The 19,393-nt window shown below is 44.6% G+C and overlaps 1 long non-coding RNA gene across 1 annotated transcript in view; it reads left to right on the plus strand.

Moving 5' to 3' along the window:
- Positions 1–2,301: 2,301 nt before the first annotated feature.
- The window catches only part of LOC115944051 (uncharacterized), a 53,997-nt gene continuing 36,905 nt past the window's right edge, over positions 2,302–19,393 (plus strand). The window contains exon 1 of the long non-coding RNA XR_004078633.2: positions 2,302–5,018. This is a non-coding gene — a long non-coding RNA (uncharacterized LOC115944051). The remainder of the gene's footprint in view (positions 5,019–19,393) is intronic.

Here is a 19,393-nt window from a genome sequence, read left to right on the forward strand (position 1 = left end):
CGTCTGCCGCGGGCTTAGCCGGCCTGGACCAGACTCGTGGCGTCTCTGGCAAGCGTCTTCGAGCCTTTAGCGCCTCCCCTTGTGAGATGGGACTGTGATGCTTGCCCTGCGTCCCTCACAGAGTTGTTCTGAGGGAAGTGCCATGTGCTGACCGAGTGCCAAATCATGGCCACCTGGCTTCAGCACCAATATCCTAGGAAATCCCTTTATGTGTGTGAACTGGGGGGCTGCTCACTGCATTTGCTCAGCTCTTGTCAGGTTTTTTCCTAGGCAACTCATGCACCTGATTTCATTTAATCTGCCCCCACTAGATGCACAAGGTAGATAGCATCACCTCCATTTTGCAGATGCAGAAGCTGAATTTTGAGAGGTCCTTGGTGGTAGCTCTGGGGTTACAACTGGGGCCAAACTGTTTTACTTTTGAAAGCCTGCACTTTCCTCTGCACCAGTGGTCCTTGATGGTCGGGATGCATCAGAATCACTGGACAGCCCACCCCAGGTTCCTGATTAAGCGGGTGGGTGGGCCCAAGGGCGTGAATTTCTAACAAGTTCCCAGGGGATGCTCGTGCCACTGGCCCAGGGACCACAGTTTGAGAACCACTGTTCTGGACCAGTTTTCTCAGTCCTGTATGCACATCAGAGTCACTTGGAGACCTTGGGAAATGCCAATGCCAGAGTTCCCACCCCCAGAGATTCCGAGGTAACTGGTCTGGAGTGTGGTGTGGGCATCGGGGTTTAAAAAAACTCCCCAGGTAGTTCCAGCATGCAGCCAGTGTTGAGGCCTATTGCTCTGTGCCACGTTATCCCCCGACATTTGAAGATGAAATGAAGCAATGTGTGTCCAGTGGCTTTGGGAACAAATGCAGGCATTATGTCTCCCATCTAGGGAGAAACACCAACTCCAGAACTCCGCCGGCTTAGAACCTAAAGCAGATAGTCAGATGCATGGTTGAGCCCTTAGACAAGATTAAGACAAAATCACCACGAAGAAAACGAATAACAGATGTCTGAAACATGTTGGGGCTTTAAAAGTGTTTTTCATCTCTGACTTTGAGAAAAATATTAGCTGGAACCAGATAAGAGGCAACTCCCAAGGCCAGCTGGTGCCCTTGTCCTAAGGTGCCCGGCATAAGCAGAAGGAGGTACCGGCGCCTGCAGACCTCCCATACGCAGGCATCCTCCAGCTGGGGGGTCTGATTTCCCCCTGAGTTCTGGGTTCATTCTATTCCTTCCCGTAAGAAAACGCTAGCTATGCGTTAGTGCACGTGATCGTGTTGCTGGGAAGCAGACTGTGGGGAAGGTGTTTAAGGAGTGTTAGTCCTACTCACATAGGGATGCCTGACATTTGGGGATAGAGTTGCCAGATTTAGGAAAAAACAAACTCTCTAAATAAAACAAAAAAGAAACAAACAAAACTCCCCCAGACCAATGCCTAGTCACATTTGAACTCCAGATAAATGGTGAAAACGTTTTCACTATCAGTCTGTCCCATGAAACATTGGAGATGTACTTACGCTAAAAAAGTACTCATTGTTTCTGTGCATTCCAGTTTCTGTGGGCAAAGTGTGTTTCATCTGGGAGTCCTACTTGGGGAGGGCTTTATTTTTGTCAAGGTGTCCCCATGCTCCAGGGTGCATTTCTTAAATCACCCCCCTGAGTAGACAGAAAAGGTATTACTCATGAAGAACATTCTGGGGAGCTAAGTTACCTGTTAGCAAGATGGAAGGACCAAGTCTAGAACTTGGTTCCCTTGATTCGTAGTTTTGTGTTTTTTCCTCTTCATTACGCTAAACTTCATCAGGAAAAACAATCCCAGGAGGTGAGCCCTTGGCTGAAGGGCATGCAGTTAGTTGTGTGTCTTAGCTTTACCTCCGTTTGGGGAATCACTGACCTCCTAAAGAGAATGCATACAGTTGGAATGAGATTTACCATGCTGTGGAGCGGACCGGTTTGGGGGGGCAGCCCTTGGAAGCCTTCTGGGCCCTTCCAGGCCCTTCGAAGGCCTCTGCTGTTGGCCGCTTGGGGGCAGCAGAGGGCAGCAGATGCCCGTGAGCTGGGGGGTGGGGTGGGGGAGGTGGGGGATGGGGGGACTCTGGGCAGAGGAGAGGTGGGCGCCTGCAGGACCAGGACAGTTCCATGGAGTAGGGCAGGCCCACGGGATCAGGCTGTGAGGTTCAGCCTCAGAGTGGCCTAGTGAGTCACCATTCTGGGCTGGGAGTTCGGTGAAAGGATGCAGGGTCCTGGACCACAAGGTGGGGCGTGGGGGGGGCAGGGGTGGTATGTCTGCTCTGGCCAGATGGACCTCAGAGCAGAAGAGCCAGGGGCAATGCTATCCCGGTGTTTCGGGAACACTGAATGTTCAGTGAATGCTCAGCCTGGGATGGGTCGTATTTGGTAGGGGTTAGCAAGGCAAAGAGTTACTTTCTACAGCTCCACTGAAGGAGAAATCAACTTAGATTTCTTGCTGTTCTGTTTGGCTCTAATTCTATTCTTTCATGTATAAGGTTGCTCATCAGAAACCAAGGCTGTGTTTTGTTCGAAGGGCCTGAGACCATATTAGCTTAGCTAGGGTGAGAAAGCGCCCTTTGCAGTATTGATTCTCAGCAGCAAACCCATTCGTGTACAGTTGTGGGAAATCAGACCCCCCGAGCCTGCTGCCTAGACCGGCCTTCAGTGTTTGGGCTTGTTCATGGGCCTGCAGATACCTTTAATGCTGGGAAGCCCAGGGAGGCTCACAACTAACACTGATACAGCCTTTCCAACCAGTTACTGAATGAAGAAGACAGTGTCAGGCCCAGGGGTGTGTGTGTGTGTGTGTGTGTGAGAGAGAGAGAGAGAGAGAGAGAGAGAGAGAGGAATATACACATATTTATGGTGTGTGTAGTTTCTAGATGGCAAGAAACTCCAGTTGAGTTTTGACTCTCATACTAGCCCACAAATATTTTCTTTTTCATCCTGTCCTCTAATCATGAATTCAGTGGGTCAGATACTGAAGAGCCTCATCTGGTCACTGACCATTTTGCTTTATGTCTTCCCTGGGTTTCTCTCCCTGTGTCCTTCTGCTATTAGACTGGGTTCTCAGACCATTCTCAGACACCGCAGGCTCTTCCAGGGCCCAGCCATCTTCAGTGAGACCGCGGGGGAGGGGCCATCTTACCCTTCATTCCTTCTGCTGAGGCCTGAAACTCACGCCCTCCTCAAACGCCAAAGGCTAATGGGAGACAGAGGGTTAGGCTTTGAGGTGGGGGTGAAGACTGCTCCCAGGTGCCATACAGCTGACAACAGCCCCAAGGACCCACATTTGTATGGTGAATTGCGATTTGCAATTTTCCTCCATTACCTCATTTAATCCCAGAACTGGAGCAATAAAGGTGTGCGGTCCTAACACATTCCTCCCTGGAGAGCCTGAGAGAAAATGACTCTGAGGTAGGTAGTGAGAATCATTTTGGCCACCTCATTTTCACAACTGAACTGAGGTTTCTATCCCTGCTGCTGGTGCCACATGGTGGGGGAATCAGCAGATCTAATTAGCAGGTGCAGAAAAGTTTGCTATGTTACTGGCTCTTTTGAAAAAAAAAAAATCCAAATAAGTAATTAAAAATTGTCCCTTTGGGTATGGCTATGTTCTGTCTACACACGGACAGTTTCTTTAAAAGAACGATTTCCTTTTCCCTACTATGCATCAGTCAGTTGAATCCTACATTTTTATAGCAGAGAGAAATAATGCACTTTGTGGCCAAGTTAGGAAATAAATGTAAGCAAAGAAAAAAAATCAAAGCAAAGCCACGTACAGTCCCATTGCTCTGTCATAACCACTGGGGCCAGTTTGGTAGAACTCCTTTTTGACTTTCCTCTGCGCACACACAAACACACACTCTACCCCGTTTCATTTTAGAAAACGGAAATCATCATTCTGAAATCATTCTGCACATGGTGTTTTGTACTCCCTTTTCCCCTTTAGTGATGCAGGATGAGCATTTTTGCCCATCATGAAATTTTCTTCTACACGTCATTGTCATGGTTATGTACTATCCCACTGCAGGCCTGCTGTGTCCAACAGTCCTGTTGTTGGACATCTCCTATCTTGAATGTCCAGAGCAGAAAAGCATTAGCCCAGTCCCAGAAAGTGCCAGATCTTTCGTTCCGAGGAAGGGACTGACCCAAGTTTCCATGGGACTGTGCGGTGGCACTCTCCCCATGAGGGGGCCCACACGAGGGGGCCTGTGGAGGAAGAGGCCTGCGGGCCCGTCCTCGGCCAAGCCAGCTCCCTGGCGAGCCCCGGGTGTCAGCTTTCTCCCCTGGTGTTTGGCTCCATGAAGCGTGTTCGCCTGAGTGTGACCTACAAGCTGACAGTATGAATTCATGTCCCCCCCACTCTGATGAACATCTGATGTGAAATTAGGAGGGGAAAAAAAAGATGTGCTTCTTGCCCCCCCCCCCCCCCAGCCCTGCACAGCGGGAGGATGGGGAAGTCGGAGAAGAGATAAAGTTACATCCCTCAGGCATTAGGCGCTCGGCGGTTTGGAGCACATGCCTTTGATAATCGGCATTAGTATCTCTTTCATGTCACTGAACACAGAATGAGGCTGCATCAAAGGGGCTGTTTCAGAAGAGAAATTGTTGAACAGGCTTGACTGGGTGGAACAATGCCGGCAGGGGCAAGGGTGGAGGGTGGGGCAAGCAGGGGAACGGGGTAGCGGGCCTCCTCCGCGCTGCCCCTGCAGCCCGGCTGGCTGTCGCCCTCCGCCCCAGGGACCCCCCCGGCCACCCCCTCCCCGGTGACCAGCAGTGAGGTCAGGAGGAGGCACGAGTCGCTCGGTGGCCAGGAGTCAGTTAGGCCCGGCGTTTGAACTGCTGCAGACGCTCAGATTTTTTTTTTTTTCCTCTCCCTAATCTTGACTTTTTCTTACTGTTAATCTACTAGTAGATACTCGTCCTTTTACAGACACACTTGGGCGTCCAACACAAACATGCCAAAGAACAGCTCTTTGTTCGCTCGCCTTCAGGAATCCAGCTCCGTGAGTACCCCAGAAACTGAAGGGCTTTATAATGATTCGCTGTTTTCTGGGCTGGAGACTCCCAGGGCCAAGTGACCGGCTGAGGGTCGATTTGGGGCACGTGGGCCGAGGCTTTCCCCTTAGATCACCCTGGCGAACCTGGCTCTAAGCCCTGCCATGGTCCTCCTGGGCTCTCCATTGCTAGCGTTATTTAGTCTTAAATGGGCTTTGCTTCTCTTTTAAAAATGTTTACATTTTAAATGATGTAAAGCGAAGAAAAGGCTACTAAGGATTCCTGTGTGAGAATAAACACAGGTGATGTGTTTGAAACACTTGACACCCAGAAGGAAGACGCCAAGGTAGGACTTTCGATTGTTTCCACAAAGGGGGGCGGGAGAGACAGGACAGGTGGTCCTATGGCAGAACTCCTGGCCATCGTTGAGAAAAGAGCAAAAGCTTGGTGTGAAGCATCTGTGGTTGCTAATGAAAGGTTCAAATCCATCCGGTGAAGTTTTATGAAGATTGCATATTCTCCCTTCTGTCCCTCAAATGCTTCTCCTTGTCCTGGTTTCTCTTCTGTTAGATTTCATTGGTCTCGTTCACTCTTCCACTTTTTTCCCCAGACTTTATTATATATATATATATATATATATAATATATTCTTTTTTTTATTGAAATAGATTTGATACATAATGTTACATTAGTTTCAAGCGTGCAACATAGTGATTCCACAACTCTATACATGATGGAAGGCTCAGCAGAAGTGTGGCTAACGTCCACCTGTCACCACACCATGCTATTACAGTATCATTGACTATATTCCCCTGACTTCTTCATTCCATAACCGGAAGCCCGTATCTCCAACTGCCCTTCCCCCACGCTGTCCAGAAGCCCCCTCGTCTGAAAGTCACCAGTTTGTTCTTTGTATTTATGGGTCTATTTCTGCTTTTGTTTATTTGTTTTGTTTTTTGGATTCTGCATATAAGTGAAATCATATGGTATTTATCTTTCTCTGCCTTATTTCACTTAACATAATACTTTCCAGGTCCAACCATGTTGTCTCAAACGGCAAGATCTCATCCTTTTTTATGGCTGAGTAATATTCCATGATGTGTCATGTCTTCTTTATCCATTCATCTATTGACCGATGCTTGGGTTGCTTCCATATCTTGGCTGTTGTAGATAATTGAATGACAACAGCCAGGCAGAAAGCTCAGCTGTAGGAAGGATCCGAGCTACGTTTCAGGTGTGGGGCCTGAGTAGCCAGGGGGGGCAAGACAGCATGCAGCGAGCCCTTAGGCTGGGGACGGGCCTTCACAGGCAGTACTGCCTGCCCTGGTCTGTGTAATGAGACAAATCGCCCTGTGGGAGGAAGGTGGGCTGGTCAGTTTAGACCTGTACCTTTTTTTTTTTTTTTTTAGACATATACTTTTTATTTGGATGGAAGGGCTGACCTGTTTTCTGGAGATGGTGTTAGTAAAAGAGGGACAGTGTGGGAAGTATATTTGGGGGAGGTGCTGAGAATTTTGTCCATTTTGATTCATACTGTAGAATCATGGGTAACAAATATCTAAATCGGACATTTGTCCAATATAACCTGGGCTTCAGCCAGGGCAGGGTGAACTATTTTATTGAGTAACTAATCTAGTCAAAATTTTTATGAGCAATCTCCAAGTCAGCCAGAATGAGCCACCCAAAGCTGGGCCTTGGATTTTGTTCTTCTCTGGAAGATGTCAGCCCCTGGTGAATCCACGTGCAGAGCTGGTCCTGGGCGCTTGCTTCCTCCCTGGCCCTCTGTCTCACACCGACTGTCAGGCTCCTCGCAGGGCACTGGCTCGTGGAGTCCAGTGTCCCTTGTGTTCTTGAGCCTCGTACCAGGTGTGCTGTATCATGGGATGAATGAACGAAGCCAGGCCCGTGTTCTCCTCCTCTCATCTCTCCTGTTGCTCCTTCTCAGATGCTTCCCACTTCTCCTACCCTCTGTCACATGTCTTTCTCCAAGACCCATCCTTGTCCGCCTCTCTCTCTCTCATCCTTTTAAAAAATGTATTCTCATGTCATTCCTGTGATTTCAACCATTTCCCTTATGCCGGCTTGTCCTGGAGGCACCTGGGGAAGACCTACATTTTCTTTTACGTGCGTAGCCCTATGGCCCAGAGTGTAGTGCCGGTCCATGCCTGGGTTAAGAAGACGTGAAAATGAAGCTGACCAATAGCGGGGCTTTATCTTGGCAGGTGGTTTTGCCTACAAGTGCGGTGAGCAGGGGATGATATGCCCAGGGAGAGGGTGGCACATGGCCCCATCTCCCCTGCATCCAGCTGATGGCCCTGCTCCCTGGGAGCACCAGACGCAGGTCTGAATAAGTATGCGTGGCAATGGCCTTTTGAATTCATGCACTTGTGTTACAACTGAAACTCTTTCCCTGGGAGGAGGAAATAAAATAGGGAGGTCCCACATAAGCTGTTGGTACTTGAGGCCCTGTCATTTGGCTTCTCTGTACCGGTGACGTCAGACGGGGTACGATGGTTCTGAGTGTAGTTGTATTAATCAACCTGTGTCCATCAACACATATCATACGTGGCCTGACCTCTGGATGGTGCAGGACAGTGACATGATCAGTAGTAAAGGGAAGAAGAAAGACTCGAAAAAACCCAAAATGTGTAAATAGGGCCTCCATGACTAAGTCATGGGTAAAGATTTGATTTTAAATTGTTTGGCTCTTAGGGTCCCTAAAAAACCCACATTCTCTGTCCTGGGCATAGCCACCTTAGGTTGAGTTCAATAAACGTTTATTGAGAGCAGCATGTATATATGTAGGAAGCATGTAAACACAGGCCATTGAATGCAGGGGATGCATAAGATCCTATGCTAAGAGCTGGTGCTTGGGTAGAAAGGTAACTAAGGCAAATCCGCTTCTCCCAAGAAGCTCACAGTCTGGTTGGGGAGGCCAGCATGGTAACAGGCAATTTACAAAAAGAGAGCTAAGTGCCTCTTCTTTATGCTCAGTAACATGGAATCCTGGAGAAGGGACCCTGAACTTAGCCTTGGTGGCAAGGAAGGCTCCCTGGGGGAGAAAGTGTCCTAGGGATTTACAAGAATGGTGTTTCTCTATGTCAGCATTTCGTCACTTATTTCCTTGTTGAACCTCTTCAAAGATGATGGAAAGGGAGCTTTGGTGGTCTTGTGCTAAAGCTGGTTTGGCAGGCTGAAATCTGGAATGGTAAACCAATTTTTTTCTGGATTGTCTAACATAGTGGATACCCTGGACTCACCCAGCTTTAGTTTGCCTTCCTGAAAGTGCTGGCTTCAGGGAAGTCTGGGAGCCCATGGCAGCCTGAGCTGTGTTGATGCAAAGATCTCCACATTGCCCTTCTGCCTGGTGGGCATGTGCTGTGCATGCATGCTGATGCTTGGAGGTACTCCAGCCTGGGCGGGTGTGACATGGTGTGCTGGGCAGTGCTAGAAGTGAAGTGAGCTGTGAACTGATGCCTGCAGTGAGCTGTGCAAATTTACTGAACAATTAGCTGAAATCAAATATTCATCATTTACTCAACCAGGAGTGGAACCAATGTTATTTAAAAAAAAAAAAAAAATCCGGGGCACCTGGGTGGCTCAGTCGGTTAAGCGGCTGCCTTCGGCTCAGGTCATGATCCCAGGGTCCTGGGATCGAGCCCCGCGTCGGGCTCCCTGTTCAGCGGAGAGCCTGCTTCTCCCTTTCTCTCTGCCTGCTGCTCTGCCTACTTGTGCTATCTCTCTGTCAAATAAATAAATTAAAAAAAAAAAGACTTTAAAAAAAAAAAAATCCAACCAACTAGGAGAACAAAAATCTCTAACCCTAAACCCCAGTGTATCAGTTTGAAAGCAAAATGATTTATCTTCAATTTACTGAACTAGAAAAAACAGAGGCACCAGCATCTATTTAATTTAGCTGCGATCCATCTTGCTTGACTTTCATGCAGCCCAGAGGACAAGCAATAAGAGGATGAGAGGTAAAATAGAAGAACCTCCCTACAAATGCTAGTGATGAGACCCAGCCCGACTTAACCCACTCAACCTGCTAGAGGACACATGTCATCTGCCCCCAGAGATGGGGTGTTTGGTGGTGCCTGCAGTCGAGAGCACCTGACTCCCAAAGGCAGGTGGAAGCTGTCCTTGCCCCCTGTTTCCTTCCATTTTGGTGCTCAGTTGTTTCCTCATCTATAAAATGGAGATGATAATATGTGGCCTGCATACTTCACAGCACTCTCATGATAGTCCATTTGGATCATATTAATTATTCACTTTCCCAATTTTTTTTTCCCCCAGAAGTACAGAGACAAACATTCCAGTAAAAATAAAGATGATATTTGGTATCTTGAAAAGCTTAACACGACAGGTACTTGAAAGTTTCAGGTCAAGAGCACCTGGTAATTGACTACAGGCCACCAACCACTCATTCCAGAGCTACTTAATGTGCACTCATGAGATGCCAGCACTGTGCACTGCATGCTGGGTAGAACCACGAACAAGGTGGACACCTCTTTGTCCCCCACAAGTTCAGGACCACTGAGCAAGTAATTGCAAGACGATGTGAAATGCGGTCAAAGGAAAATGCCTGGTGCCATGTGAGTGTGGGGGGCGAGTGATGGCAGGCCTGGGAAGTCTTCCCAGAAGTGGAGCTTCAGCTGGGATCTAAAGTAGACATTAAGAGCTAATTAACCAGATGAAGGAAAAGGGAAGGATGGCATTGGGGGTCTCAGTGAAAACATCTTCAGATTTTGTCAGCACAATGCCAAACATTGAGATGGTTGGTGGCTCTGACTTTTTATCCGATTTAAAAAACAAATGCTGACACTTAGCTCTGTGTATGCACAGTCGAGGGAGCCACCCTAACAATGAACCATACAGACATCCAAGCTCAGGGCAGGGTTTAGCTGGCCAGATCACCACTCTAAGTGGTGACACTCCCAGAGTGACATGGATATCTGTCTGTCTACACCTGGGGTGGGACCCCAAGTCACACAGAAGGAATGCTGATGCTGTCCACACTGAGCTCAGTGTGTGTGCTGTTCACTTGTGGAGAAATGGAAAGACTCTCCTTTTCACGGCCATTGTTCTGGCTCTTGGGACAAGACTCTGAAGTTCTTGTCCCAAGCCCTACAAGATGAAAGAGGATTGACAAAAGAGGATTTTTCTTGAGCACAAAGGCGGGGGGAGGATTGTCAAAATGTGACAATCTGTAGCCAAAAAGCTAGTAAGATGCATGCTCCTTTATCCCCAGCTGAATTTGGGGTGTTGTCTGCTCTTGCCTTACATCACTTGCAAATAGGGTGACTGGCTATCATGTCAGCCTGGGAATAAGGTTTCTGGGGACATGGGACTTCCAGTGCCCAAACTGGGGTAGTCCCACCAAACCTACTTACAGAGTTATCAGGGCAGGGGTATTGTGTTTTCCAGGCTAGGAAAACACTAGGTGTGTGAGTAGTTCTGCTGTTCCCCAAATATCCCCGCCAATGTTTTCATGAAACAAAGGTCCATATACTTAGAGACACGCATATGCTGCTCTCTGGCCTACCAGCTTGCTATCCCCTGGGTGTGGTCTCAGAGGGCAAGGCAGAGATATGCTCAAAATAAGTAAAAGTGACTTTAAAAATGAACCCAGATGAAACACGCCTGGAAAAGCAGAAATGATACAAAATATGGCACATCTCTTTATAAGTTAAGAGGATGGGCCTAGGCATGCCTGGAGTGTTGGCCCCAACTCTGTACACACTGTTGTAATCTGAAGTCTGTATAGATCAATGGGCAGCAGTACTGTTGAGGACATGGGAGCCCTTAGGACTGTCTTCCTTTGGTGGTTCCATTTTACATCATAAATATATATGGAAAGATATCTATATTTCTTGTTATATTTCTGAAAAGTTTTAAAAGGTTTTATATAAGTTGTAAAATTTTGTTACATTTGAAACAAGTTATTCATTTTATTTTTGTGATTTTAAGTTTACTATATTTGTATATATTTTTTTTATCAACATATAATGTACTATTTGTTTCAGGGGTACAGGTCTGTGATTCACCAGTCTTACACAATTCACAGTGCTCACCATAGCACATACCCTCCCCAATATTCTTATATAAGAGTAGAGTTGATTTACAATTGACTAAATGACTTCACATTGTATTTTATAGACTTGTGCTATCCAACACAGTAGTCACTAATCCTGTGTGGCTGTTTAAATTTAAGTTAATTAAAATTAAATAAAATAGAATGACATCAGTGAAAATGGTGCAGTAAGGACTTCTGAAAATTCTTCCCTCCATAGAAGCAATGGGAACACTGGCAAAAATAGTATGAATCAAATTTTTCAGAACTCTAGAAATCAACCAAAGGCTTGCAGTGACCCAAGGAATGTTCAAGAAAAATAGCTGAATCTGCATAAGAATAGTGAGCTTTATGATCTTTTAATTTGCACTATTCCTACCATCCCACTCCCTGCTCCCACTCCACTGTAGTCTTGAAAATAGATAGCCTGGGGTGCCTGGGTGGCTCAGTTGTTAAGCATCTACCTTTGGCTTAGGTCGTGATCCCGGGGTCCTGGGATTGAGCCGCACATTGGGCTCCCTGCTCAGCGGGGGGCCTGCTTCTCCCTCTCCCCCTGCCTGCTGCTCCCCCTGTTTGGGCTCTCTCTCACTCTCTGTCAAATAAATAGATAAGATCTTTAAAAAAAAGAAAAGAAAGAAAACAGATAGTCTGTGATTATGGTGAAGACCAGCAGCCTGGCAGTCACTAAAGGGGGCAGAATGGGATTGGAGCTCCTTCAAAGCCCCATTTCCAGAGAACTGTCATTATTTGACCCATCTGCTTGTTCCCTGGAAGACCCCATTTTTTTAAAGATTTTATTTATTTATTTGAGAGAGAAGGAGCAGGGAGAGTGACAGAGGGAGAAGCAGACTTCTAGCTGAGCAGGGAGCCAGACACACAGGGCTTGATCTGGACACACGGGACTCTGGGATCATGATCTGAGCTAAAGGCAGATGCTTAACTCACTGAGCCACCCAGTGCCCCTGGAAGACCCCATTCTTAAGGCTGTCTTTATTTCACTTGACATGGAGCTTGCCAGGTGCGAACAGCCTTTTCCCCAGGGGTTTTTGTTAAAACAATGAGAAGCAATTGTTGAACATCTCAGTTGCCTGAGGCACTGATAACAGTTGGGGCTAACAAAACATTAACCAAAGGGTTTAAAAGGTAAATCTGAAGAATGGGATGTCCATATGGAAATTTGAAAAGTTCCTGGGACTACAGAAAGTCATATTCATGCATATGTAGGTTTGTATGACTGCCCAGGGATCTACACATCTCAGGAAAGACTTAATAAGACCATAAGCTCTTATCTTTGACTAACTTTGGGGCTCTGTACAAGGGGGAAGTGAAGGACAAGGCAAAGGTGTAAACTGCTTGACTGCACACAGAGCTCCTGGCAAAGACTTGGAAGACTTATGGGTTCCAGGCTAACCAGCAAGGACTTCAGTGGCCACACACAACAAAACATATAGAAGTAGTTCAGGAAAGTCACTAAAAAACAACAATAGCAATGAACAGTAACAAAAAAATTCTGGGAAGAGGGGAGAATCTGATGTATTGAGTTTCCATATTACATATTATTTAAAATATAAGCATTATATTACATATAATATAATTTCAACAAAAATTATGAGACATGTAAAAAAATGAAATACAATCTATAGAAAGGGAAAAAAAAGCAATCAATAGAAACTGTCCCCAAGGAAGCCCATGCATTGGACTTACTAAACAAACACTTTAGGTCAATTATTTTAAATACGCACAAAGAGCTGAAGGAAACCATGAGAATAATGTCTCTCCAAATAGATATTATTAACAAAGAGATAGAAATTATAAGGAAGAACCAAATAGAAATTATGGAGTTGAAAAGTACAACTGAAATGAAACATTCACTAGAAGTTTTGTACAGGAGATTGGAGTAAATAGAAGGAAGAATTACTGAACTTGAAGATAGGTCAATTGGTATTATCTAGTCTGAGGAGCAGAAAGAAAAAAGAATGAAGAAAAATGAACAGAGCCTAAGAGACTTGATGAAAACCATCAGATGTACCAACAAAAACATACTAGAAGTCCCAGAAGAGTGGAGTGGATAGAGAGAGAGAGAGAGAGGGAGAGAGAGGGGAATATTTGAGGGAATAATGACTGAAAACTCCACAATTTGGATGAAAAACATTAACATCCAAGAAACTTAATGAACCCCAATTAAGATACACTCAAAGAGAGCCACACCTGGACACAGAATATTAAAACTGTTGAAAGCCAAGTACAAGAGAGAATCTTCAAAGCACCAAGACAGAACCAACACATAACTACAAGAGATACTTAAGATGAAGAGCTTTCACATGTTATCATTTTTTTTTTTTTTTTGCGATGGAAACAGTTAAGTGGATGACATATTTGAAGTGCTGAGAGAAAAACACTGTCAGCCAAGAATTCTATATCTAGTAAAACTATCCTTCAAAAAATGAAGGAGAAATCAAGACATTCTCAGATAAACAAAAACAGGGAGAATTTGTCCTAGCAGATGTGCTCTACAAAATATGACAGGGAGTCCCTCAGGCTGAAATGAAAGAACACTAGGCAGTAACTCAGTCCACATGAAGACAAAAAACACCAGAAGGGCAACTACCAAGGTAAATATAAAAGGTGGTGGAAATACACTTTTGTATGTAACTCCTTTTTTTGCCCTCTTATCTGATTTCAGAGACAACTGCATAAAATCATAACTATAAATCTGTGTTGATGGACATACAAAGTATAAAGATCTAATTTGCATGACAATGGTAGCACAAATGAGGGAGGAGGGGCCAGGGCTACACAGGTATAAAGTTGTGGTATACTATTGAAATGAGGTTTGTATTAATCTGAGCTAGGTTTTTATACATTCAAATGTGAGTTGTAATCTCTGGGGCAACCACTAAGAAAATAAGTAAAAAAAAAAAAAAAATGACAGAAATGATGGGACTTAAAATGGCACCATCCCTTGTGCCTATTACCCAGCACAAAGCAGCTCCACAGTATTTTCCCAGACACCCACCCTGGTTTCGTGTCTTCCTTATCCTTTGGAACAAGAAGCTGCTGCAGAATGGACTTTGAGTTGTGGATAGTTTATTCTTTTCCAAGCCATATTCATTAATTATCTAAACAAATAATTAGACAAACACATCCATACATTGACTTATGTAAATATGCTTAAAAATAAAGTATGTACACATTTTATTTATTTATTTTTTATTTATTTTTAATTTTTTTTTAAAGATTTTATTTATTTATTTGAGAGCGAGAATGACAGAGAGAGAGAGAGCATGAGAGGGCGAGGGTCAGAGGGAGAAGCAGACTCCCTGCCAAGCAGGGAGCCCGATGCGGGACTCGATCCCGGGACTCCAGGATCATGACCTGAGCCGAAGGCAGTCGCTTAACCAACTGAGCCACCCAGGCGCCCCTGTACACATTTTAAATACATATATATGCATATTTAAATATTTTATTTTAAAGAAGTTCAAAGTTCCCCCTCTACTCTCATTCTCATTTTCTATAGTTTCTCTCCAAAGTGCAATAACTCTCAACAATTTTTTGCAGATCCTCCTAGAGAATTTTAATTCCCATATTTTCATTTAATGTACACTGTTTAAAAACTATGCGCACAAAGGCTATCATATGCTATGCTAGTATGCATCTTGCTTCTCTTATTGAAGATTTCTTGGTTATTCTTTTTTCCCAAAGATTTATATATTTATTTTATATTATTTAATAGTATTTATTTATATTTATTATAATATTTTGTTATTATATTAATGTATTATTATAATATAATACCAATATAATATATAACATATATTATATATATATATGGAGAGAGAGAGAGCACGGTGGGGAGGGGCAGAGGAAGAGAGAAAATCTCAAGCAGACTCCAAACCGAGCATGGAGCCTGATGCAGGGCTTGATCTCAACTCGGTAAGATCACGACCTAAGCAGAAACCAAGAGTCCGATGCATTACCAACTGTGCCACCCAGGTGCCCCTCTTGGTTATTTTTGATCCTTGCCTGCATAGGTTGACATCATTCTCATCATTCTCATTCTTTCTGTTATGTACATGTTCTATTTATTATAGGTGTGAATCATTATTTATTATGTGTCTTATTGTACATTTAAGATGTATAATACTGTTACTGTTTTTGTTATTACAAATATGCTGTGGTGACTGTCCTTATACAGACAAACTGGCATACTTTTGTGAGTGCATCTGTAGGGCAAATTCCTAGCTGAGAAATTCCTGAGTCAAAGGCTATGTCTATTTCAGATTTTGATAAGTTTTGCTATACTGGTCTCCTAAAAGCATATTCCAAATTACATTTCTATCAATAATATAGGAGAGTGTTTATTTTTTACCCTCACTAATACTTGGTATTATTAAGCTTTTAAATTTATGTGAATAAATAGACAATATTTCACATAATTTGTATGTATTTAATTTTGAATGAGATTGAACATCTTTTTCATGGTCCGTTTCTATTTTTGTTTCTGTGAACTGACTATTTGACTTTTTACAGAGTGTTTTATAAGTTGATTATCTTTTTTTATTTAGTTGTAAGAGAAGCCAGGGTTTTGAATCTCAGTTACACTTGTTGAGTTTGGGGAAAATTTTTTTTTCTTCTTTTTAAAGGAGATTTTTAAAAAAGATTTTACTTATTTATTTATTTGAGAGAGAGAGAGAGAGTGCATGAGTGGGGTGGGCAGGCAGAGAGAGAGCGGAAGAAGCAGGCTCCCCGCAGAGCAGGAAGCCAGACACGAGGCTCCATCCCAGGACTCTGGGATCATGACCTGAGCTGAAGGCAGATGCTTAACTGACTGAGCCACCCAGGCACCCTGGAAAATTCTTAACCTGTATTGAATTCTCTTCCTTTGTGTGTGAAATCGGACTGGATTGTTATGCCTCGTGGGGGTGTGGGAGGGAAATGCCTTGCTCAGTAAGGATTAGTTTCCCTCCATCTTCAAAGCAACAAGCGTGCATATCCAATTCTCCTTCTGCTTGGAATCTCTCCACCTTCTTTTTCTGCCATAGGCTAGAGAAAGCAATCTGCTTTTAAGGGCCACCTGGATAATCTCCCTAAGGGTCAAGTGTGCCATACAACATAATCTATCCGTGGGGGTGGTAGCTCTTCCTCCTCACAAGTTCTTGTGATTAGGCAAGGAGTCCTGGGATGGGGTCCCATGTTGTAGAATTCTGACTACCATAGAAGTGGGACTTTTCTTTTTCCTTTTTTTCAAATACAGGCTTGGGCGGAGCTCTACTAGATAGAGTAGGTAACAGTTGAGCTGTTGTGGGTGGAGAGGGGTGGGGAAGCTTGGAGTTCCCCCACCAGGACCTCTGTTCAAGGTGTGCCCCAAACCTGGGATCATCATTTTGGAAGTTACAAGTTTAAGGTATTAAGGCTATTTCTAGAACTCAGATGCTGTACCGCAAAGGGCAAAGCATTAACCAACGAGTACTTTTCATAAACAATTTATCAGGATAGCTTTTGCCGAAGTACAGTGCTGAGCAAATGAGCCACAGGACTAATATGTTTTGATAAAATAGGAGTAAAAAGAAGCAGATCCAGGGGTACCTGAGTGGCTAGCTGACTCATGCAAGATCATGCTGAGCTGGATTCAGATCCAGGTCTGTCCGATGCCAATACCCAAAGGCTTTTCTTTATAACATTCTAATATCAAGCCAGCCCATGAGAGTCATCACCGGGAAAGAGCCTGGCCCTCTTGCTTCACCTGTCCATGCAACATGCAGGGGTAGCTCTGACTTTGGGAACTCAAACTGCAGTGGTTTCCCAGACTCATGCCACAAAGTGATGAGGACAGGCCTTTGAATGAGTAACTCTTACATCCCTACTGAAAGAGCTCAGAGCTTCCTACCATAATTCACAGCAGAGTTGCACCTTTGCAAATACTGGGCTGCAAAAGCCAAAAGAGCATTTTGGTGACTGACTTTTGTGAGAAAGTATTTCCCAAGTTCTAATTGAATGGGTGTTTTGGTAAAGAAAAAAAAAACAAACAAAAAAACCCAAAAAAACCCAGACATTCTTTAGAGTTCTTCTGGGAGCCATCTTGGGAAATTCATGTACCCTTTCTGTGGCTGCTTTATATTTAGAAACACACACACACACACGCCGTGGCAAGGTGATTGCAAAAAGAGGCTTGATGTTGCCTTTCCGTTGGGTGGTCTGGGTGTTTATAATGGAGTTGATGCAGCAGTTGGGTAATTGCTTATTGGAGAAAGTGCCAGATACATTCTCAAACAGAAGCCTTCCCCTCCCTGAACTCCTACTCAGTCATGTGTTAAGGAATCAAAGGTGGCCATCTCTTTGGGCAGAGATGAAGCCTCGACTCCTCACCCAGAGTCTGCCAGAACTATCCTTGTCCACTCAGGATAAGAAGACAAGAGATACTTTATAATGGTAGGAAGAACTTGAAGACTAAACTAGAATCAGGTAAACAAATGAAAGGCACTAAATTGTCTACAGCATCTAGCTTTACGTAGATTCCCATAAATAACTCACGGTTTTCAAACTTTAGGGTGTGTGAGGTCACTAGGGAGCTGTTAAAATGGAGATTGCTCACTCCTACTTCCAGAGGGGTTCTGATTCAGTTGGCCTGAGCTCCACAAAGTTTTAATTTTTAATAAGTAGCTCAGCTATGAAAGAAGAATTTTTTTAAAAGATTTTATTTATTTGTTTGTCAGAGAGAGAGAGAGAGAGCACAAGCAGGGGAAGCTGCAGGCAGAGGGGGAAGCAGACTCCCCACTGAGCAAGGAGCCCCATGTGGGACTCAATCCCAGGACCCTGGGATCATGACCTGAGCTAAAGGCAGACGCTTAACTGACTGAGCCACCCAGGTGTCCCTACAAAGGAGCATTTTACCTGTCTAGCTAACTGAGCTTGTCAGAAGAGGCCAGGTGCATGCAGGGGAAGGACCTCATAACTCTGTCTTAAAGGAAAAGTGGAAAAATAACTTGAAAGCCCGCAATGGAGAAATGGGTTGGTAAATTGTGGTGCAGGAATACAATGGAATATTGTGTAGCCAAAAAAAATGGCACACATGCATTCGTATTGTGAACACAAGTGAAAGGTGGATTCATGATGATTACAATGATGTGCACAGGTAATGGGAAGGTAATAGCAGAAATAGACATGATTGTCCTTAGTATCTTTTAACTTCATCTATTCAGTTATTCTGTAAAAGTGTTCACCGGAAGGTCCGTATTAAAGTCATCATATATTTTCATTTCGTATAGATACTGGGTTCTGTAACAAACGTACAGAAGATGTCATTCTTATCGCAAGATGCTGTTGGCCAAGTGATGACAGAAATACCATGGGAAATCCAAAGAAAGATCACAGGATTTTTGGCGAGAAAGCTTGTGTTTGAGTTCTAGTGTTAGTAACAAAGTTGGGCGTTGGCAAATATCTTCACCTCCCTTTGCTCCAGTTTTCACATGTTTAATATGAGAATAACAACAACAACAATAACCATTTTTACCTCAGGAGTTGTGATAATGGTTGTATTAAGGTAGTGAAAATGAAAGTACTTTATAGACTGTTAAATGTTATGTAAATAGAAATTATTTTCTTAAGCTGTTATGCAAAGTGGCAGAGGAAAATGTCAACACTGAGAAACCTTCCCCCTTGGAGCTTTTTTTTCTTTTTTAACCTATGAGTTTGGAAGCTCCTCTTTGGTCTGCTTAATAGCGAGTTCTTGTAACGGAGCATCCCTGAGGCTTGTGTGTGGGAGACAGCATTTCCTCACAGAGGGTTGAATAGCCTCAGGGATGGTCAAGCACAGGGCCTACCTCAGCCTTGGCACACCCTTCAACCGAAACCGTGTCCACGGACCTTGACATTCAACAAGCCCCCTGTCCTCTCTTTTCTATACAGGATGATGTATGAAGACCATGGGGGTGGGATGCACGTGTCACATGGCGTGTCCATTCCCTCTGCCTCCCCACCACCTGTGCAGCTCTGGCTGCCGACCTCAGGAGTCAGGTGGCCATTCCCTTGGGCACTGGCCAGCACTTGCTCGGGCCTGATGGACTGCTTGTGTGGGTCACTGCCTTGACAAATGTGTCACCCTATTTGGCTGGAAAGACTCTGAGAAGGCTGGAGAAAGCAGCAGACTGTTGTTCTCATGGGCAGGCAGCAAGCTAGTGCCTCCCCGCCCCCCCTCCCCCCGCCCCCCTCCCCCCAACCCCCCCCCCCCCCAACACCACCGCCGGAAATGGAGCCGGAGCCCTAGCCAGATTCCTCCAGTAAAGCCAAGAAGTCCTAGTTAATTTCATGGTCATTT

This window comes from Leptonychotes weddellii, chromosome 13 (genome assembly GCF_054177405.1).
Source record: "Leptonychotes weddellii isolate Sample4059 chromosome 13, ASM5417740v2, whole genome shotgun sequence".
NCBI lineage: Eukaryota > Metazoa > Chordata > Mammalia > Carnivora > Phocidae > Leptonychotes > Leptonychotes weddellii.